Genomic DNA, 23,824 nt, shown 5'->3' with positions numbered 1-23,824 from the left:
GATTTTTGTGGGAGATGCTAAAGTTTAATGGTGGTCACAGGAGCAGAGGTGTGGAAAAGGTGACGGAATTGAGACATAAAAGCAAAAAGCAAAAGAATCACACATTCCTGTGGCTTTGAGAAGGGTGTAGGGACCAGCCAGCCTTTGAGATGCCTGGTGATTGTTATCAGAGAACATCTGTGGATTGGGAGCATGAGAAAACAAAAGAACAGATTTTTCTTGGTGTGTTGTGTGTGAGGGAAAGGAATTATGGAATCAAGGAATCAAGTTTGAAAATAGCCAAAAGGAGAAAACCATAGGCAATATAAACAGGTCTAGCTAATGATGGGAGAAAAAGCCAAGGCCTTCCTGAAACACGGTATAGAGATAAGGCTATCTAGGATGAGAACAGTGTGAACAACAGTTAGACTTAATATGGAGTCATTTCAACTTCTAGATTTGAACAATCAGGACTAAAAGGAACACCAAGAGTGGATAATGAGGAAACTGGAACATCCATGAGGACTTGCACCAAGGGGTGGTTTCTGAGTAGTCACTGGTCAGCATCTCATAAGATGAGGTTCAAGGAATGACCCTTGGGTGCCAACACTAGTAACTGCTAACCAGAAGGAAGGGAGACATAATTCACCACATACTGTAAGAACCAAACCACAAAACACAATACCTATGGATTTTTAAATTTTGTGTTGTTTAAAACACAGGGACAAATAGGGATTTCATTTCATCAACTGAAATTTTAGAACCAATTACGTGGCAACCATTGTGGATACTGTACTGAAACAATGCCCCTGCCTTCTCAGACCTAAAAATTCTCTAAACATATCATTGTGGGGAGCAACTCAGACTAGACTGTTACTGGAATTAAGACTTATTCTATGCATCTGCTCTCCCACAATATGGCGCTGGGAGAGGAGGAAACAGCTTCTACATAGCTGCCTCCAGTTCAACCAATAAACTGTAGGACCTGCTCCTGATTGGAGGAGAGCAGCGTACTCAGCGTGTGGGTAGCGGAGTTGGGATTGGTGGAAGAGGACTATAAAGGAGGAGAGAGACGGCATGCACCAGGAACATCTAAGAGGAACATCTATCTGAAGGAACACCTGTGCAGCCCCCGAGAGAGCCGGCCGGCGGTGTGCCACTCCCCCGCGGAAGTGGGGAAAGTGGCAGGGGGAACCGCCCTTCCATGGAGGTGGAAGGGACGGTAGCCAACCCGGGAAGAACCAGCAGCAAACCCAGGGAGGGCTGAGCAGACGAAAGAACAACGCAGGGTCCTGTGTCGTTCCTCCACGAAGATGGGGAGCGACATATCATAATCCAAATGATTTCAATACTTCATATTTCAAAATCTAATTTAGAAGTAAAAGAACCTGTACTGAGTTATTCAGAACCTTATAGTTTTATAACTGCAACAAATATACTTAGGAAGTAATGCTGACTTCTAAAAATTTTGGTGCCATCCTCTGATCTAGGTGCTTCTGATGATAAACAGAGTCCCCATACTCCTAGTCAATGCAATAATATGACTGGGACATGTAAATTTTACATGATATGTCTCCCCACATAACCACATTCATTAACACAATATAACAATGTAATCCTCAGGAACTTTTTCAAAAAATTAGGGAAACACTGGATAGCACAGAGGCAGAATCAGATTTCAGTGGGGCAACAATAACAATATACAACCATCTTTTTGGGTTTACCACTCAATGCTATCACTGCTGTGTGGCAGAACCTTCAATGCAAATTGAGATAAATTATCTTAGCAAATTAGGAAAAACAGGAAGCAAATCCTGCGAGCAGGAACTTCCTTTCTGGATGACCAGATCCATTTTCTCAGCTCCTATACACTAAGTAGAACTATAAACCCAGAAAATAAAACAAGAGACCTGGAAATTAACACAGTCACTGGGCATCTTAATTGCCCACCCAAAAGATGACTCACCTGCTGGTTCGCCCATCCTGGCATCAGAATTCAGCCAGGTAGGCTCACACCTCCTGGAACTGTACATGATACCTCCGAGCACATGTACGTTTTACAAAACACAATTTAAAATCTATTTAGAACATATGATATGAAACTTACATAATAAAAATTTATAATATAAAATATAGTATTTAATTTATAACGTACAATATAATACACAATTTTTCTTCCTTCCCCCTGGCTTCTGAAGCCCCATGTGTCCCCTGCCTGTGTCCAGGACCGGCATATGATACGCACAAACATTTCAAGAAGACTCACCAGGTGAGGATGGTCAAACCTGAGGGTCCTGTTGAATCCACTGCCACTCCCCAACACCAGCAGTCCGGCCCTTCCTGCAGTGTTGTTCTTGGCTGCTCACCTCCTTATTCTTAGTGCCACGGCTTAGCACACATTCCAATGAAGAACTCCATAATGCTGGACACCAAGAAAAGCGAAACAGCAGCACTGAGCACCCTTTTCATAAACTCAGAATTCAATGGCATGCATTAGTTCTGATTGTCCAATCAGAAAACAAAGACCAAGCCTGCACGGGCCTGCACAGGGCATATGGCTCCAGGCTTCTCCTGAGCTCTTGCTGTCAGTCCCAAGTAGGAAGCGAGGCCAGGCTCCAGTGCTCCAGTGCAGGGGGACCACAGGTCGATTGTTTGTTTCACTTTTGTCATGGAATTTATTCCACCATTCCATTTAAAATTTGACAGAGTTTTTCTCTTTAGGTACCATATATACTCATCTGCTTTTTCTCCTGAGAGTGTTAAATAAAGTGAAATTGCTTTCACACGACTCATGCATTGGGAGTGGTGGTTGTTTTTAACTACTGCATTACAGAAAGAAAACAAGTATGGGATGCTGGCATTGCAGGTGGTGGCTTAACCCCCTGCACCACTACACTAGCCCCTACCCACAGAATTTTAGAAGCCCAGTGATTCAGAAATAGAATGTCTCATATGTGGAAGGAATGCAAATGTATAGTTTCGGTAAGTCAGAATTATTTTCATTCCAGTAAACAAGAAAACAAAAGCTATTTCAACTAGATGATGAGGTGTCAGATATCACACAAATGATTCATTTAGCATCATCGTTACCACTACTGTATCTTTTCTTCTAACAATTGGTTTAAGTTTGTGGCCAGCCTTGGAAAACTGGAAATCTTGATGCTAAACAGATGTGAGATGAAATTTAAAACAGAGGCATACCAGCCAGATCCACAGCCTAGACCTAATTCTAGTGTTTACTTCTTGGCGATAATTGGAAATCATAAACTATATATAAGTAAGAAAACACCATCTCCACCTCCAGATTCCACATTAAGCACCATGGGCACTGACCAATAATACTTTACTCCCTCCTCTTTAATAAAAATAGAATAATAAAAATAAGTCTATACACACAGCAGACTCACAGAATGGCAAATGCCCAAAATAGCACTCCTGCCTCAGAATCAACCCTTGGGACATTCGGATCTAGCTAAAAGGTCCGTGAGAGTCTCACAGGCATGGGAAGCCATAACACGGTAGCAAAAAACAATCTATATGAAAGATCCTGGTGAACAAGACCCCAGCAGAAGGAACAGGCCATCAATGAGGGAGGTACCTTTCTCTGAAGGGAGGAAGGAACCTCCACTGTGATATGGCCTTGACTAAACAAGTTCAGAGTTGGTGAACTCTAGGGGCTTCCATAGCCTAGACAGCTCATAGCAAGAGTCTCGGGTGATTGCTGATGTCATAAATAAGAATGCCAATTGTTAAATCAACAACCGGAGTCACTGAGTACAGGCTCCCCATGTAGGATCTCTGTCCTTAATGTGTTTTACTATGAAACTTAAAAACAACACTACTAGTCGAACAATGCCCTATACCTTGTGCAGTTGTATGTGTGCAGCCTGTTGAAATCCTCGCTTAGTGCATACTAAGTTGATCTTCTGTATATGAAGGTAATTGAAAATGAAACTTAATGAAGGGCAGGATGGGAGAGGGATTGGAAGAGGGGAGGGCCGTGGGAGGGAGGGAGGTTGGGGGGGCACAACAATACAAAAGTTGCACTTTGTAAATTCACGTTTATTAAATAAAAAAATAAATAAAAATAAAAAAACTATAGTATCTATACACTGTGAAATACTACATAGCAGTAAAAAATGAAATCTTGTCATTTGCAAAAAAAAAAAAAAACGGATGCAGCTGAAAACATTATATTTAGTGAAATAAGCCAGTCACACACACACACACACAAAAAATACTGTTCTCTCTAATCTGTGGTAACTAAGTGAAACTGACACTTTAAGATGTAATGGTTTTGAATAGCCCTTGTCTTGACTGTTGAAGAACAATGTTTTTCGTTTGTTTGTTTTTCTTTTTTCTTCACAATTTTGGTGAACTCTCTACTTAGTGTACTGTTAATCTTACGTATATAAAATTAACTGATTAATTTGTAAAAAAATAAGAATGGGAATGGTAGAGTGAGGAAGGAGAAAGGTGGAAGTATGAGTGGGATGTAGGGTGGGAAGAATCACCATGTTCCCAAATTTGTATATATGAAATGCATGAAGTCGTATTCCTCAAATAAAATTTAAGAAAAATTCTAACTGAATGGGGACAACCATTAATCATAGAAATTTGCCATACATTTTATATACCAAATTATCACCACTCTTAACTTTCAGATCTTGTCTTTCCAAGAGGAAAGAACAGAGACATCTTTATAAATACTTCTTGAAGTCACTGTTTCTCATAGTGTCCATTTCACTTCAACAAGTTTCCCCTTTGTTGCTCAGTTAGTTGTTGCTGATCAGGGAGAACATATGGTATTTGTCCCTTTGGGACTGCCTTAATTCACTCAGCATGATGTTTTCCAAATTCCTCCATCTTGTTGCAAATGACCGGGTTTCATTGTTTTTGACTGCTGTATAGTATTCGATAGAGTATATGTCCCATAATTTCTTTATCCAGTCTACTGTTGATGGGCATTTGGGTTGGTTCCAGGTCTTAGCTATTGTGAATTGAGCTGCGATAAACATTAATGTGCAGACAGCTTGTTTGTTTGCCAATTTCATTTCCTTTGGGTAAATTCCAAGGAGTGGGATGGCTGGGTTGAATGGTAGGGTTATATTCAGGTTTCTGAGGAATCTCCAGACTGACTTCCATAGTGGCTTAACCAATTTGCATTCCCACCAACAGTGGGTTAGTGTCCCTTTTTCCCCACATCCTCTCCAGCATCTATTGTTGGTAGATTTCTGAATGTGAGCCATTCTAACTGGGGTGAGGTGAAACCTCATTGTGGTTTTGGTTTGCATTTCCATGATTGCTAGTGATCTTGAACATTTTTTCATGTGTCTGTTTGCCATTTGGATTTCCTCTTTTGAAAACTGTCTATTGAGGTCCCTGGCCCATCTCTTAAGTGGGTTGTTTGTTTTGATGTTGTGGAGTTTCTTGATTTCTTTGTAGATTCTGGTTATCAACCCTTTATCAGTTGCATAGTTTGCAAATATATTTTCCCATTCTGTTGGTTGCCTCTTCACTTTCCTGTTTCCTTTGCAGTACAGAAACTTCTCAATTTGATGCAATCCCAATAGTTGATTTTGGTTTTGACTGCCTGTGCTTCTGAGGTGTTTTCCAAGAAGTCATTGCCGGTACCTATATCTTGCAGGGTTTTTCCAATGCTCTCTAATAATTTGATGGTGTCAGGTCATAGATTTAAGTCTTTAATCCATGTTGAGTGAATTTTTGTGTAAGGTGAAAGGACGGTTGATGTAGAGTGTAATACTTTATCAACTATAGTATTTTTTTTTTATTCTAGTACCATTGGTTGTACTCTGTAATTAACACACAATTATTCTTAGGTTTTTAAATTTTAACTGAAAGGTGATCCCTGTTAGGAATTTGGAAAACATTATGCTGAGTGAAATAAGCCAATCCCAAAGGGACAAATACCACTTGTTCTCCCTGATAGGTGACAACTAACTGAGCACCAAAAAGGAAACCTGTTAAAGTGAAATGAACACTAGGAGAAACGGTGACATGATCAGCCCTCACCCTGACTGTTGATGAGCAACTTAATATGTTATCCCTCTTAGTATTTTTTGTTTGTTTGTTCTACTTAATACTTTTGGTTGAATACTATAATCAATACACAATTATACTTAAGTGCTGAAACTTAACTGAAAAGTGATCACTGTTAAATATAAGAGTGGGAATAAGAGAGGGAAGAGATGTGCAATTTGGGACATGCTCAAGCTGACTTACCTCAAACGGTAGAGTTAGAAACATACCAGGGGATTCCAATTCAATCCCATCAAGGTGGCATGTACCAATGCCATCTCACTAGTCCCAGTGATCAATTTCTGTTCACAATTGATCATAATGATAGGACTAAGAACCAAAGGGATCACATAAACAATAGTGTCTGCAAATACTAGCTGATAGAATAAAAATGGGAGAGAATGATCCAACATGGGAAGTGAGATACACAGCAGACCCATAGAATGGCAGATGTCCTAAACAGCACTCTGGCCTCAGAATCAGCCCTTAAGGCATGTGGATCCAGCTGAGAGGCCCATGAGAGTATTTTAAGCATGGAAAGCCAAGACACTCTGGGGGGAAAAAAAAAAAACCTAAATGAAAGATCTCCGCGAGTGAGATCCCAGTGGAAAGAACGGATCATCAAAGAAGGAGGTACCTTTCTCTGAAGGGAGGAGAGAACTTCCACTTTGACCATGGCCTTGTCTAAATATGATCAGAGTCGGTGAACTCAAGGGGCTTTCATAGCCTTGGCATCTCATGACAAGAGCCTAGGGTGATTACTGATGCCATAAAAAAGAGTGTCAATTTGTTAAGTCAACAATAGGAGTCACTGTGCACTTACTCCTCATGTAGGATCTTTGGCCTTAGTGTGCTGTACATTGAGATTTAATGCTATAACTAGTACTCAAACAGTATTTTTCACTTTATGTTTCTCTGTGGGAGCAAACTGTTGAAATCTTTACTTAATATATGCTAAACTGACCTTCTGTATATAAAGAGAATCGAAAATGAATCATGATGTGAATGGAAGGGGAGAGGGAGTGGGAAAGGGGAGGGTTGCGGGTGGGAGGGACATTATGGGGGGGAAGCCATTGTATCCATAAGCTGTACTTTGGAAATTTATATTCATTAAATAAATGTTTAAAAAAAGAAAGAATAAAAAAACACAAATAAATAAATAAATACTTCTTTTACATGAATGTTGATGTGATTGGAAGGGGAGAGGGTGTGGGAGAGGGGAGGGTTGCTGCTGGGAGGGAAGTTACGGAGGGGAAAAAGCGATTATAATCCATAAGCTATACTTTGGAAATTTATATTCATTAAATAAAAGTTAAGCTGGCACCGTGGCTCAATAGGCTAATCCTCCGCTTTGCAGCGCCAGCACACCGGGTTCTAGTCCCGGTCGGGGTGCCGGATTCTATCCCGGTTGCCCCTCTTCCAGGCCAGCTCTCTGCTATGGCCCAGAAGTGCAGTGGAGGATGGCCCAAGTGCTTGGGCCCTGCACCCGCATGGGAGACAAGGAGAAGCACGTGGCTCCTGGCTTCAGATATGCATGGTATGCCGGCCGTAGTGGCCATTTGAGGGTGAACCAACAGCAAAAGGAAGACCTTTCTCTCTGTCTCTCTCACTGTCCACTCTGCCTGTCAAAAATAAAAAAAAATAAAGTTTTAAAAAAAAGTCTATGACTGCTGCACTATCTTTATAAGATTCCTCTGCTTGAAGATACACCATTAAATACAAAATTTCAAGGATGTACAATAACTCTAAGACGTTTCTAACTCAGACAAAGTTCCAGGAGGCAAGGTTCGGCCTATGCTTGTCTCTAGAAAAGTGGGCAACCCCTCAGGGCCATAAATGTACCCAAACCCCCGAGGGGACTCAAAAACATGTGAATGAGCAATATTGAAATGTCACAAGTTGAGAGACTGTGTACCAACAGAACCCCGTCAACCATCTAAATGAAAAGAGAACCATCATGCAGACATTGTGCAGATACCACACCACCTGTGGGTAAGACTTCCCAGGTGTGCACAGCACCAGCCCTGGAAATGCCAGTCACAGAGTGTTACGGTGCCCACGGGAGCTGTGCCGTGTGACCACTTTGCCAGTAATAACATCTCTACACAACAGCTCTCACGTAGCTCAAGAGTATAACAGGTACATCGTGTAAAAACTAGCAGAAGTGATTTTTACAGTTTCAAGAATATCTACCAGCTCACTTCACACAAGTCAGTATGTGTCATTTCTGGTGAACACTTTATCAGCAAACTTCAACAAAAATTTCAGTCAAGGTTTTGGGTCACTGAGTACTGTGGCTCAGCAAGATTCTTTTTCTTTCTACTTGAGGCTTTCTTTGAATGGTTAAAGGTTCTTGTTTTAAAACATTTCATATATTTTAAAGGCAGACTTACAGAAAGAGAGGGAGAGACAGAGAAAGAGAGAGGTCTTCCACACACTAGTTCACTCCCCAAATGGACACGACGGCCAGGGCCGTGCCAGACCGAAGCCAAGAGCCAGGAGCCTCTTCTGGCTTTCCCATGTGGATGCAGCAACCCAAGCACTTGGGCTACCTTGTGCTGCCCTCCCAAGTGCATTAGCAGAGAGCTGGATTGGAAGTTTAGCTGGGACTTTGAATCAGTGTCTATATGGGATGCTGGCATCACGGGCGGCGGCTTTACCACCTAAGCCACAACACCAGCAACCAATGTTCTTAATTTTTACTTTAAGATTTACAAAACCACCCAGAAATCTAGAAATTTTATAACACAGCTAATAACCCTGAAAGGACGAGAGTTAATAATGGGTGGAGAAGAGCATTTGGTATGATGGTTAAGGAGAAACTACCTGACCTGCTGAGTGGACAGTGCTGTCTGTGACTGTCCTCCAACCTACTACTTTATTTTCAGCTGTGAGCACCAGAGCTTTGAAAGCACATTTAATAATGTACAACACAAAGAGGTAGAACGAAGGGAAGTCAGGCACAAGAGTGCACTGCTCTTGTCTTTTCCACACTGAAGGTGCGGAGGTCTGTTCAACACCTGTGTAAATTTCAACAAAGTCCGCCTTGTGGTAGAGAGAGCTGGCATGCAACGCCACTTCATTCTACAGAATGCTGACAGAGACTTCCTGTCTAGTGGTTAAGATGCTGCGTTCTAGTGGTTCAAGTGCTGCTGTACATGAACAGCCTCACTCTTTCAAAGACACACATGCCGTTCACAGTTTCATTCGCCTGAACACGGCATTTGACAAAGAAAGTAAGTAGCTCAATTATCTCCCTCTAGCAAATCAAAAGTCAGTGCAGTTCCTGGGCTTCTTCTGGAACCTGCCTTACTGGCTCTTTTCTCAGGCCTTCTGTACTTGCTATTGCCAGACCCAGCTGGATGGGGCCTTCTACAGGTTATCAGTGGGCTTCTACAGGTTATCAGTGGGGCTCAGGCTTTACTGCATGTGGGTCTGTATTCAAGAGTCCCATCAGCAGAGAACCTTCCAAGACCATCCGAGTGGCATCCTCTCCTGCACCTGGTCTCCCTACACACACCTCCTCCCTTGTCCTTTTCTCTGCTTTATTTTTCATCTGAAGTCTCCACCATATTTGACATTATATCCTACTGGATGTGTTCAAGGCTGACCCACTCTAGAATGCAAGCTTGTGAAGGCAGAGTGTGGTCTTGTTTATCATGCTATTCCCAGGGTCCCTGGCCAGTAACAGCTTTCAATAAACATTATCTGAATTAATAAACAGGAATGGAAGCCAAACACCTCTGTTTCTAGCTTTGCAGATGCTCACCTCCCTGTTAGCTTTAACAGACTCCTCTACACTGCCTGCCCTTGGTGTGCCAACAGGCAGTGATGGAAGGGCAGCTCTCCCCTTCCAGATGTCTTGTGCCAAAGCAGAGATGCATCACTGAAAGGAATGTGAATTACAAAAACCTGGTGTTGATGGAAAGCACAAATTTACCTCACTGTTTGTGGAAGTGTAGATGGATGCAATTATCCCTGGAGGATAATTTAGAAGGACCTAGCAACATGTTAAACAGGACTGTACTTGACCTAGTGATTCTCAAATAACACAGGTCATCAAAACAGCAGTTCCAGGGATGCTCAGGTATGGATATTCCAGGTTTCTCACTGCAGTATTATTTTAATGGTGAAAAATCAGAATTCTCATTAAAATAGCAACCACTTATGTTGGAATACAATGTAATCTTATACAGCCACTGAAGAGAATTAGATCTATATGTTTATAATGATACAAAAATTACTATACTGGCAAGTATAAAAGGGAAGATGGAAAACCATCCTATTAAGAGCACAGTTCTGCACAAAGTCATTTCTATGTGCATGTGAGCACTGTACACATACAAATACCCCTCCACACACAAACACAAACACACACTTTTATTAATGCAGGGAAAGCACCTGTAAAGGGGCACACAAAACTGTCAACAGTGCCTTGGACATCTCCAAATAGAACTGAGGGGTAACTTCCATTTTCTTTTTTTCAACTTCCACTTTCTAAATCATAATTTTGTAATGTGCACACTTTAGGGACAAGTAAAACACATTCAGAATAACAAAAAAAGATCCTAATTTCATTTAAACCCTAGAGCCAAACATTTTCAATATTTATAAAACTAAATTTCTGGGCTCTGGTATCACGTTCCAGATGAACAAATGCAGCCATTATTTCAGACTTTATTTACTTCTGACCCAATGAGGCTGGGAACACTTGCCCTATCCTCTGCTCATGGATAAAGCCATAGGAAGAATTAAAAGCGAAAACAAAACAAACAAAAAACTTAGGAGCGAGCGCTGTGGTGTAGTGGTGACTTCTGTGGTGCCAGAATACCATATGGGCAGCAGTTTGATTCTTGGTACTCCGATTCCAATCCAGCGCCCTGCTCATGTGCCTGGGAGAGCAGCAGAGGATGGCCCAACTCTTGGACTCCAGCAACCCCTAATGGGAAACCTGGCTCCTGGCTCTTGGCTTCAGATGCACCCAGCTCCAGTCACTACAGCCATTTGAGGAGTGAACCAGAGGGTCGAAGATACCCCTTCTCCCTCTCTCCCTCCCTCAATTCCTGTCTGTCTGACTCTCTCTCTCTCCCTCTCTGTAATTATGCCTTTCAAAAATATCTTTTGGGGGCTGGTGCTGTGGTGCAGTGGGTTAACGCCCTGGCCTGAAGTGCTGGCATCCTATATAGGCACCAGATCAAGACCCGGCTGCTCCACTTCTGATCCAGCTCTCTGCTATGGCCTGGGAAAGCAGTAGAAGATGACCCAAGTCCTTGGGCCCCTGCACCCACATGGGAGACCCCAAGGAAGCTCCTGGCTCCTGGCTTCGGATCGGCGCAGCTCCAGCCATTGCAGACAATTAGGGAGTGAACCACCGGAAGGAAGAACTCACTCACTCTCTCTCTCTCTCTCTCTTTCTGCCTCTCATCTCTCTTTGTAACTCTGACTTTCAAATAAATAAATAAATATTTTAAAATATTTTTAAAAACCCTTGAATTTTGACATACTTTATTGTTAATAATAATCATAAATCTTCATGGGCTACGGTGTGACATTTCCAAACGCATATACAATATCTACCGCTAAAATCAGGGTAGCCAACATTCCTTTGCCTGATACCACTTTTTGGATACTGGAGTCCTGAAACAGCCCCATTCTGCTTGTTCATGTAACCCATAATGAGTTACTGTGACATACAGTCAGCCAGCCATGCCTGAACACCAGGGATGGGGTTTTTGATCAAACTCTGATTTGGTGTGTGTTATCCAACTCCCTCTATCCCCACCGCCCATCTTCGAATAAACATCGTTTGTGTTCAAACTGAGGTTTTTAGCTTCCACTTCTGAGGGATAATGGGAAGTATTTATCTGTCTGGCCTGTTCCACTTAACATCATATCCTTTTGAAACATGTTTAAATCGTTATTAAATCTCAAGTGGCTTATTTTCACTTAACATGATGTCCTTTGAGAAACATTTTTAAATCACTGTTAAGTCTAAAGAGGTCATCACGTATATGCTTTAAGCTTCTCAGGAGCATTACATTTAACTTACACCCACGAATACTCTCTAAGAAGTACTTTGGCTTTCACAGAAGACGAAACTAGGGCATGGAGAAATTAAGTTTTGTCCTCAGAATGCAGAATTAGAATCAAATGCTCTGACTTAAAAATTTGCTCTGTGCGCCAACACTGTGGTAAATTAGGTAAAGCTGTCACCTGCAGCACCAGCATCCCTTATGGGTGCAGGTTCGTGTCCCGGATGCTATTCTTCCAATCCAGCTTTCTGCTTATGGCCTGGGAAAGCAGCAGTAGATAGCCTAAGTTCTTGGGCCTCTGAAACCATGTAGGGGACCTCAAAGAAGCTCCTGGCTCCAGCTTTTCAATCGGTTCAGCTCTGGCCACTGTAACCATGTAGGCAGCAAACCAGTGGATGGAAGACCTCTGTCTGTAACTCTACCTCACAAATAAATACATCAATTTTTAAAAATTTGCTCTATCTCCCACTGCTTTTCAGAGAGAAGGTGGATAAAAAGGTGGGCTGGACTTTAACCCGTTTGACAAAAAGGACTAAGATTATGATCAGGAGCAGTAGTAAGCAGGCTTTGAACCACAAGATAGAATAAAAACTATGTTTCTTATCACATCAAGGGTTGGTCCATTACTACTCAAAAGCAAAGCAGTTCATCCTTGTAATTATGCTCACACAACATGCTTGTATATTCCCTAGCACATACTCAAGATTTACTTTTAAAGATGAGAAAATGCCAGCTTTGATAAAATGAACATGCCAGCACTTGAAGGGAAAATGAAACCTTTAGAAAAAAAGCAATGAAACCACCAGATTGTGAAATGGACACTTTATCCGCCAGCAAGTTTCTGAAAGCTGTTTTTCTGTCATATACAAACAAGGTGTCCAAACTCAGGACTGAACAACATGTTCTACCAGTGCCACAAAGCCACAATCCTAAATTATTGTTCTTGCCAAGGCTTCAAATAGAGGCTACATTTCTAATTATGCTGGGTAAGCTCCAACTCCCTCAGGTTCAAGCAAGCAGCAAATTGTATTCTAATACTGCAAAGTTCTATCCAGTTCCTAGTACCACGGGTTCAATAAGTTATAATAAACTTAAGATGGTGAATTTACTGATAACAAAAGATTGCCAAAAGACTTTTTACATACATTTCCTCAGGTTTTTAAATAAAAGGCATTTTAAAGTTGCTATAGCAATATAAACGGAAAGTAAAGAATGACCAATCACATCGCTACTGTTAAGGTCAGAGATGCTCTGTCTCATCTGCATTCCTTGTAGGTTGGGTCCTATTAGTGAGTCTCAAACACAATTCTGCAGAACTTCATAGAGTTTTTAATTTCACAAGTCTGTAGTGATTGTACCTGGTGCCCAATACAGACAACCTAGTGCTGTACTGCTCAAAAAATCCCAGCAAACCTTGTGGTCAGTTCAATTCTAGAAGTCTTTTCTGTATTCTCATTTATTGCTACTTATATTTCTCTATTTCTCTGCTTTTTTATGACTTTTGCACATGGGGCATTCTCTTTAATAACTTCAGGTCAGACTTCAGCCCCTGGATCCTCAAGAGTGCAATAATGTACAGTCTACAGGGCACTGTAAGAGGTCAGCAAGAAGTCCCCTGGTGTTAATAGCTCGAGCAATATTGTTTTCTCCTTTAGATCACACCACTAAAATTGCTTTAATTATCCATAAAGGAATTCTTTATGTCACAGCAAATATGATCCGTCACTAATTCAAATAAGCTAATTTCAACCTAACAAAATAACTTATTCCTAATAACTAAAGGAACAAGACAATCACAAAGATTTGTAGGCCGGCACCGCGGCTCAATAGGCTAATCCTTCACCTGCAGCACTGGCATACCGGGTTCTAGTTCCAGTTGGGGCACCAGATTCTGTCCCGGTTGCCCCTCTTCCAGTCCAGCTCTCTGCTGTGGCCTAGGGGTACAATGGAGGATGGCCCAAGTCCTTGGGTCCTGTACCCACACAGGAGAACAAGAGAAACATCTGGCTCCTGGCTTCAGATTGGCACAGTGCACTGGCCACAGCACGCCGGCCTCAGCGGCATTGGAGGGTAAACCAACGGTAAAGGAAGACCTTTCTCTCTGTCTCTCTCTCTCACTGTCCACTCTGCCTGTCAAAAAAAAAATAAAGATTTGTAAAGACTTGTTAGGATACACGTGGGATCTTCAAACATTATATGAAAAATATGTATTACAAAAAAATGCATGAGTTTCAAAAAAATTTTATACCAAAACAAAGTTATCTTTTATTCCATTTTCCATAAACTTTCTGAAGTATCCTCATGAAGAAGAGAAAAAACATGGTTTTAAAAATGGATCCTAACAGAGCAAAGGATGATGCTACATGATAATTTCAAGGGAGAAGCCAGTAGAGAAGAAACAAGAAGCCTAGAGATTCTCCAAATGCACAAAAATGCTGCCGTTCCTGAATTGCAAGCTGACTTGAAGCAGAGGAATGAGATTTCCTTTCCAAGTTAAAACAAATGCACAGATTATCATTGACTTCTTTCATTAAAAGCATTTATTTTATTTATTTGAAAGAGTTACATAGAGAGGTAAAGTCAGAGAGAGAGAGAAAGAGGTCTTCCAACAGCTGGTTCACTCCCCAAATGACTGCAATGGCCAGTGCTGAGCTGATCCAAAGCCAGGAGCCAGAATCTTCTTCTGGGTCTCCCATGTGGATGCTGGGGCCCAAGGATTCGCGCCATCTTCTGCTGCTTTCCCAGGACATAGCAGAGAGCTGTATCGGAAGTGGAGCAGCTGGGACACGAACTAGCACCCACATGGGATGCCAGAACTGCAGACCAAATCTTTAATCCATTGTGTCACAGCACCAGCCCTAGCATTAAGTTCTTTTTTTTTTTTTTTTTGACAGGCAGAGTGGACAGTAAGAGTGAGAGTGAGAGAGAGAGGAGAGAGAGAGAGAAAGAAAGGTCTTCCTTTTGCCGTTGGTTCACCCTCCAATGGTTGCCGCGCTGTGGACGGCACATTGCGCTGATCCAAAGCCAGGAGCCAGGTGCTTCTCCTGGTATCCCATGCGGGTGCAGGGCCCAAGGACTTGAGCCATCCTCCACTACACTCCTGGGCCATAGCAGACAGCTGGCCTCGAAGAGGGGCAACCGGGACAGAATCCGGCGCCCTGACTGGGACTAGAACCTGGGGTGCCGGCGCCGCAGGTGGAGGATTAGCCTATTGAGCTGCGGCGCCGGCAGCATTAAGTTCTCATAAGACCATCTCCCCACCCTTCTGAGGGTCTGCTCCATACTAGTGAAAAGACACAGTTTTACCATCTAAGCTACACACAGATTCAGCGAGAGCCACCAGAGCAACATGGGTTGCTGTGCCATCCTGGCATCCCAGCAAGATCCCACATTCCCCACAGGAAGCACTCAGCTCCACCCTGAAGTAGCACTCACAAATCCACCATGTGTGCCTCCCATCACAGTTGGATATCCAAGTGGTCGCACAGATCTGCGGAACTCTGTTACATGTTTTCTGGCATCTGGACACTCAGAAGTCAACTCAGTACAACATTCCCAGCGGCCAGAGCCTCTACACCTAGGACCAAGCAGCTCAGAACATGTCCTGGGGGTGGGGGCAGTGAACTTCCCAAGGCAGGAAATGTTCAAGTTGCACAGAAAGTCTTGACCTCTGATCCAAGATCCATTTATGGGGCCTGGAGGTCATCTTAGTAATAAGGGGGCTGTTCTGGATGCAACATTTCTATCATTGGCCTTGTGTGGACCTTGATTGAAGGCTCAGAGCAGCAACAGAGCAAGAACAGACTGTCCCCAAAGTCATTTGCCAGTACAGTTCTGAAAGTGTAGTACCAAAGAAACATGAAGCAGAGTCATGGGGACTCAGTACAGCTCACAGAAATTGCAGGAGGCCTCTGTCACACAGCAACATTCCAGTTCCTCTCAGTGTTCAAGGTCTGGGAAGAGGAGCCACGGACTTTATCCAGTGCTCAATTCTGGGTTCAGGGGCCTAAGACCTTGGACCATCTCCGTCTGCTTTCTGAGTCATGTTAGCAGCCAGCTGGATCACACGGGGAATGGCTTCTGGGAGGGCCTGGCACGGTGGGGTAGCAGATAAAGCCACTGCCTGCAGTGTTGGCTTCCCATATGGGCGCTGGTTCGAGTCCTGGCTGCTCCACTCTGATGAAGATCTCTGCTGTGGTCTGGGAAAGCAGTACAAGATGGCCCAAGTCCTTGGGCCCCTGCAACCATGCAGGAGATCCCGGGGAGGCTCCTGGATCCCGGCTTTGGATTCGCTCTGCTCTGGCCATTGCAGCCAACTAGGGAGTGGACAAGCAGATGGAAAACCTATCTGTCTCTCTCTCTCTCTCTCTCTCTCTCTCTCTCTCTCTTTCTCTTTCTCTCTCTGCATCTTATCCTCTCTGTGTATAACTATGAATTTCAAATAACAAGATATTTGAGAAGAAGTAAAAATTTTTAAAAAGGGAGATATAGCTATAAATGAAATACTACATCAAGGCCATCTACTAGAGCTATGTCAAATTTGCAACTGTATGCATTAAATACCCTATTAACACAGAATTTGAAAAAGTATTTAACTCCGTCTTAGAAAACATTCAGGTAACCATTCATTGTCTTCTTCCTTAAAACATTCTGTGTGGTTTACCTCTGACTTACACACCAGGAAATCTTTGTAATTTATTTATTCAACACTTATGTACCCACTCACACAAGGAGTTGAAACACCTGTGATCTACACAGTTCTCCACTGAACAGGTCTACTTCCCAATACCCACCTTCCACAGTCTAGCCCTGCATTTAATGTATGGATCATGTTTGAAACAGGACAAATCATGTCTTCCACAAAGCAAGAGAGAATACAGAAAGATAGCATCTGACTTTTTCCATGAGCATGTTATCATGTTGGTACTTTCCCACTCATTTCTCAGTGTTAGATAAAAATTGGTAGGGAGGAAGTCCAACTATCCCTATTTGCAGATGACATGATTCTATATACATGAGATCCAAAAGATTCCACTATTGAAACAAAGACTAGAGGTTGGTAAAATGGCAGGACAGAAAATCAATAGCCTTTTTATACACAAACAAGGTCATGGCTGAGAAAGAACTTCTGAGACCAATCCTGTCCACATAATTACAGAATAACTAAAATGCTTGGAATAAATTTAACCAAGGATGTTCAATATCTGAGAATCACACATGATTAAAGAAAGGGATAGAAGAGGAAAACAACAACAAACAGAGAAGCTTCTGCACTGCAAAAGAAACACTCAGCAATGTGAAGAGGCAACTAACAGAAAGGGAGAAATTATCTGCAAAGCATGCAACTGATAAAGGATCAACTACCAGAAACTTTCAAGAAACTCAACAACAGCAAAACAAACCACCCACTCAAAAAAAAGGGCAAAGGACTTCAACAGGAATATTTCAGTAAAGGAAATATAAATGGCCAACACACACAGGCAAAACTGATCAGGATCACTAGCCGTCAGGGAAATACAAATCAATACTACAATAGCCTTAGGATGTGGGGGAAAAGGCACCCTCATCCACTGCTGGTGGGAATGTAAAGTGGTATAGACATCCTAAACGAGCCAGCCATGTGCAAAGAGACTGTAGTAGCAGGGAAACCAAATCAAACAAACCAAACAGACATGAAGAAAAGTCCAGGACCAGATGGCTCCACCGGTGAGAACTCCCATGGAAAAGATAATTAAAATCTGTGATTCGCAAACCCTTCCAAAAGGAGATGAAGAGGAAAATCCTTCCATTTCATTCCATCAGGCCAGCCTTATCCCAACATCCAACACAAGCACATCATAAGGAAAATGGCACACACATACCCGTCACGAATGTGTCACATGCCTCAACAAAATATTACCAGACGACATCCAGAAGCACAACCAAAGCTTAGCACACTGTGCGCAGCTGACAGTTACTCCGGAAATGCAAGGGTGGCTACCCTACAAAAGCAATCATTCCCGGAACAGAATACACATGGGGGAAGCCCACAAAGTATCCCGATAGACACAGAAAACCTAGTTCACAAAAACTTCCATGACGTCTGCGATACTAAAACACAAATCATCACATCAGGAACGGAATGTACACCTCAGCCTGACAAGGCTCTTTCATGAAAAACCCACAGACCACTAATATCACAACCAATGCGAGGAACCCGAAACGGGCCTCCTAGACCAGGAAACAGACACGCGCTTTCGCTCTCCTTCCTCCCATCAACAGTCTCTGACGTCTAGAGCAGGGCGGCTGGGCCCTCAAAAAGCAAACAGACGGCAACGCGGGGCCGTTCCGGGAGGAGACCGAGTCACCTCTGCTCTCGCCCAGCTGCTCGCACCCTGGGGACCCTTCCAGACCGTCCGCACAGCACGACCGCGACTCCATCTGCGCCTTCAGGACGCAAGAGCAACAGGCACGCGGACAGCCAAGACGCCCAGCGGGTAACCGCCACAGCCGCGCGTCACTCACCTCCAACGGTGGCCCCGGCTGCTTCCGGGTCAGAGGTCCGCGAAGGCCGTTGCTTCCGGAAGGAGCCAAACAAGAGCAATGCGCCTGGGAAATGGCGTGGCAGCCTAGGACACGCAGCCTCTCCTGATCCCGGCCTGACCCTGGGGCCGCTGGGTCTCCCTCAGGCTCGGCCAGCAGTGTCATGGACGGCTCCTCTCCTCACGGCTTGCGCAGGCTGTCCAGCAGGAGAGGACACGGCGCTGACTCCCAAATGAACACCACGGGGCAGTTGGCGCCAACGTGCAGGTGCACTTCCGGGTCACCGGCGCCAGGCGCAGGCACACTACCCACCGGCCATCACCATGGCACCCCAGGACGCACCTGTACACTGCGGCATCCAGTGTCCGAAGCCCCAAGGCCTCTTCCAGTCCTGCCTCTCCAGGCTGTAACCAGCGACGCAGACGCGGATGACCCAGGTTCTCTGGACCCCACCTCCCTGCCTCATGGGAGACCTAAATGGAGCTCCTGCCTCCTGGCTTCTGCCTGGCCCACAGCTGGCCGTTCGTTGCAGCCACTTGGGGAGAGAAGCAGTGCAGGGGACATCGCCAGCGCTCGCTCTCTCTCTCTCTCTCTCTCTCTCTCTCTCTGAGGGATTGTCCATCTGGGGGTTCACCCCCGAGGTGGCTACAAAGGCCGGGATTGGACAGAAGCCAGGGGCTGAAGCAGAAGCCAGGGACTTTAGCCGGCACTCCATTCTGGGTTCAGGGGCCTAAGTCCTTGGGCCGTCTCCCTTTGCATTCCCAAGCAGGTTAGCAGACAGCTGGAGTCCACAGTGAACGGCTTCTGGGAGAGTCGGCACTCTGAGGTAGTGAGTAAAGCCACCGCCCGAAGTGCCGGCTTCCCATATGAGCGCCAGTTCGAGTATGGGTGCTCACTCACTTCAGATGCAGCTCTCTGCTGTGGTCTGCAAAGGCAGCAGAAGACGCCCCAAGTCCTTGTACCTCTGCACCCATGAGGAGATCTCAGCGAGGCTCCTGGCTCCTGGCTTCAAATACTCTCAGCTATGCCCATTGCAGCCAATTGAGTAATGGACCAGCAGATGGAAGACTTCTCTGCTCTCTCTCTCTCCCTCCCTCCCTCCTTCCCTCCCTATCTCTCTTCCTCCCCTGAAATAAAACAAAAAACGTTTTTAAATTACATAGAAAAGAGTACAAATAGCCATCCATCAACTCTTTATCTACAATTACTATTTTGGAACAATTCAACATTCACTTTACTTCACTTTCACAGTCTCTATGTCTCCTGAACTATATCAAACAAATGCAGACATGATGCTCTTTTACCCATAACTAACCTGCATGTTTCCTAAGAACAAAAGCATTCTGATATGATTTCACTTTCATAATCACACTCAGTATAGATGTGATTATACAGCAACATCAGGTCGAGTACAGCATACATTAAATTTCTCCAATCGTTCCTAAAATATCTTTAACCTTTTCTTTTAATTCAGAATACAAAGAGTGTCTTCAGGAAGTTCATGGAAAATGAATTTTATGAAAAACATCTATTCTTGGATTTCCATTTTTTTGCACCAAAATAAGTTTATTTTCATTCTATTTTTCCAAGAACTTATATGATTAAGGACAGCGTGGGACAGCGCTGTGGAAAAGCAGGTTAAAGCCCTGTCCTGAAGTGCCGGCATCCCATATGGGTGCCAGTTGTAGTCCCGGCTGCTCCTCTTCCAATCTAGCTCTCTGCTATGGCCTGGGAAAGCAGTGGAGGATGGCCCAAGTCCTTGGGCCCCTGTACCTACCTGGGAGACCAGGAAGAAGCTCCTGGCTTCGGATCAGCGCATCTCCAGCCACTGCGGCTATCTGGAAAATGAAGCAGTGGATGGACGATCTCTCTCTGTCTCTACCTCTATCTGTAACTCTGGCTTTCAAATAAATAAAATAAATCTTTAAAAAAAAAAAGGACAGTGCATAGCACTGGATTCTTCTCTCTCTTCTATCTTTAATCAAGAACAGTCTTTCCAACTCTTTCTACTGAGCGGGGACTGAAATACAAGTATCTACCTTACAGAGTTGATGGGAGAGGGCACCTAATGATGCCTAATACCATGGACTTCCCCCATGCCTCCACGGCATCCAGCAGCCTACTCTCTGCTGTACTTGTTGGTGGGAGAGTGCATAAAACAATGCCCAGTACCATGGACTCCCTCCGGGCCCCCACAGCATCCAGCAGCCTGCTCTCTGCTGCACTTGTTGTTGGGAGAGTGAACAGGAATCACAGGAAGAAAGAGCCCAGCACAGCCTCATGCACCGCACCATGGACTCCCCCATGAGGTATGCAGCAGCCTGTTCTCTGCTGCAAACAGCAACACCTCATTCCAGAAGCCTGTGAGCCATGTGAGTCCTTGCCAGGGAGCAAATGGGGCCCACATGTGCTCCACAGATAAATGCTTCTGAGAGGGGCAGACTGACAGCCATTGCAGGGTCAACTCCTGCTTGCAGGAGGCCACAGATGAGACTCTGCCCCCGAGCCTGAAGCTGTTCCTAGACGAGGGCTTCACGGTGGCCTCCTGACTGCACCGGTGGAACTGCAAGCGATAATTCACAGCCTGGACCAAAATCCCCAAGGGCCTTGGCTGTCCACCTTGCTCTCCCATGACACTGGCCTGTTCTGCCTTTTTCTGTGCAAACAATCAGCATTGCACTTCTGTTAACCATGGTCAGCAAGGAGGGCATCACACACACACATGTCCTGTCCCATGTATGTGTGTGGCTCCCTCATTGCATTCACAAACCACAGGGTATCCAGCATGCTACTTCTGATTTGCTTTCATTTCAAAAGACAGAGGAAGGTGTTCCCATATGTGAGCCACAAACTGCCACTTCGTTCTTCACTTAGGATGGCAGAGGGAATGCCTGAGCCTTTCCCATGACAGACGCCAAGGCAACCACACCACCAAGCAGGTCAGCATCGAGCACTGAAGGTGCCACCAGAACCCACACAGCTCAGATGTCCACTGGAAGCTTCTATGCTGTTCCTAGGGAACGACATTACATGGGTGGTACTGCCCCCTGCTGCTCATAAACAAACTCCACTGGGAGTCTGACTGCCGAGTCTGCCCAGGACCCCGGCCCTGGGCACCACTCATTATGCCCAACTCCCTTATGGGGGAGAAGTCGGGATCTGTTTACCCACTGCCCACTGAGAGGAACACGCAGTGCAGAGGCACAGAACACCCCACAAACCGAGAAAATCCACCACATCTGATGCTTGAAGCCTGGTAAGACGTCCCCTTGACTGTCTCCGTTGCTAATGCGCGCAGTGCTAAGCCTGCTTGTGAACAACATAAAGAGAATGTTTTCTTAAGCACCAGCACGAGCCAAAGGAACTTCCCGATGGTTTGTCAAACACTGCAGAGACAGCAAATTCTATGCACGCTGCCATGGACTGAACTGTCTGTCCCTCTAAAACCCATGTCCTGAGGCCCTGGACCCCAAGGCAAGGGCGTGAGGAGGCGAGGCCTTTGGGAGGTGGCCAGGGTGGCTAAGCTCAGGAGGGTGGGGTCTCCCATGATAAGAAGAGATAGAAACACCAGAGTTCCCCTAGGCCTCCTCCAGTGAGGACACAGCGAGCAGGAAACCCACTCTGCCACACCGTGCTCTCGGCCTTCCCAGTCTCCAAACATGGGAAAGCAATTTCTGCTGCCTGAGCCACACGTCCTGTGGTGCTCTGTTCCAGCAGCCCCAGCTGCACAACATGGAGTAGCAAGAGAGACCCCAACAAGCTCCCTGCTACAGGAAAGCAGATGAAACGGCCATGCAGGGAGCTGAGCCACAGAGGCACAATCAGAACTCTGAGAACTTCAACAACTCCCCAGAGAACCTGGGGGGAATTCTGAGGGGGACATGCTCTCAAGAAAGGACATGGGCTGGCGCCATGGCTCGCTAGGCAGATCCTCCACTTGCGGCACTGTTACCCTGGGTTCTGGTCCCGGTTGGGGCGCCGGATTCTGTCCCGGTTGCTCCTCTTCCAGTCCAGCTCTCTACTGTGGCCCGGGAGGGCAGTGGAGGATGGCCCAAGTGCTTGGGCCCTGCACCCACATGGGAGACCGGGGAAGGCGTCTGAGTTCTGGCTTCGGATCGGCGCAGCGTGCCGGCTGTGGCGAACATATGGGGGAGAACCAACAAAGGGCGGACCTTTCTCTCTGTCTCTCTCTCTCACTAACTCTGCTTGTCAAAAAAAAAAAAAAAAAAAAAAAACAGGAAAGAACAGGAACACAACTCAGAACCCACACACTCAGGGGAGGAGCAGGAGAAAGAGGCCCCGTTCATGATCCATACCACAAGACACAAAACCCTTTGCCTGTCACAGCCAAAACACTGGGAACACAGGACAGAAGGAGACGGTGTCTTTGTGCCACGCACCTTCTAAATGATGGCATCTGGCCTAGTGCTTCGGACACCCATGTCACACATCAGGGCTCGGGCTCCTGACTCCAGCTTCCTGCCAGGGCAGACCCTTATAAGCAGTGGTGATGGCTCAAATAACTGGGTTCTTGCCACCATTGTCAGAGACCTGGATTGAGTTCCTGATTGCTAGTTTCAGCCCCTGGGCCATTTTGGGCACTGTGGGAGTGAACTAGAAAATGGGAGATCCCTCTCCTCTCTCTCTCTCCCTCTCTCTTTCTCTCTCTCTCAGCCTCCTTTGCCTTTCAAATAAGATGAAAATAAATTAAAATTAAATGCCTGTGATAGTGGTTTGTGCTAGAGACTTGATATCTATATAGGTACACATTCACACATACATACACACATATCCCAGTAAGTATATGAATAAATAAATTCTTAATCATAACACCCAAAACTCTAAAATGACTAGAGAAAAGCAGAGGGGAAGGTCCATGGCATTGGTCTGAGCAGTAATTTCTTGGATGTGACCCCAAATGTGTGGGCAACAAAAACACAAATAAACATATGAGATTGCATACAAGAAAATCCTTCTCCAAGCAAAGGAAACAAGCTACAGTTCTCTCAAACAGAACTGACCCACACACTGAGAGAGAATATTTGAAATCATTTATCAGGTGAGAGGCTACTACCTAAATACAAAGAACTCAAATGAATCAGTAACAAGAGAACAAACAGCCCCTGAATGGACATTTCTCAAAAGAAGACATACAAGTAACCATCACCAATTATCAGAAAAATGCATATTAAAATCACAACAGAGAGGCCAGTGTTGTGACATGGTGGGTAAGCTGCCACCTGAGAGGCTGA

The 23,824-nt window shown here is 44.8% G+C and overlaps 1 long non-coding RNA gene across 4 annotated transcripts in view; it reads right to left on the bottom strand.

Annotated features, from left to right (window-relative positions):
- Window positions 1-23,824, bottom strand: part of LOC149120492 (uncharacterized) — an 82,809-nt gene that overhangs the window by 35,416 nt on the left and 23,569 nt on the right. For all 4 annotated transcript variants that reach the window (XR_016226032.1, XR_016226034.1, XR_016226033.1 and 1 more), the window contains one exon: window positions 2,246-2,401. This is a non-coding gene — a long non-coding RNA (uncharacterized LOC149120492). The remainder of the gene's footprint in view (window positions 1-2,245; window positions 2,402-23,824) is intronic.

The sequence above is a fragment of the Oryctolagus cuniculus genome, chromosome 19 (assembly GCF_051225735.1).
Source record: "Oryctolagus cuniculus isolate XC-2025 breed Fujian yellow rabbit chromosome 19, ASM5122573v1, whole genome shotgun sequence".
Taxonomy (NCBI): Eukaryota; Metazoa; Chordata; class Mammalia; order Lagomorpha; family Leporidae; genus Oryctolagus; species Oryctolagus cuniculus.
The sequence above is the reverse complement of the archived record's forward strand: the minus strand, read 5'-3'. Positions and strand labels throughout refer to the sequence as shown.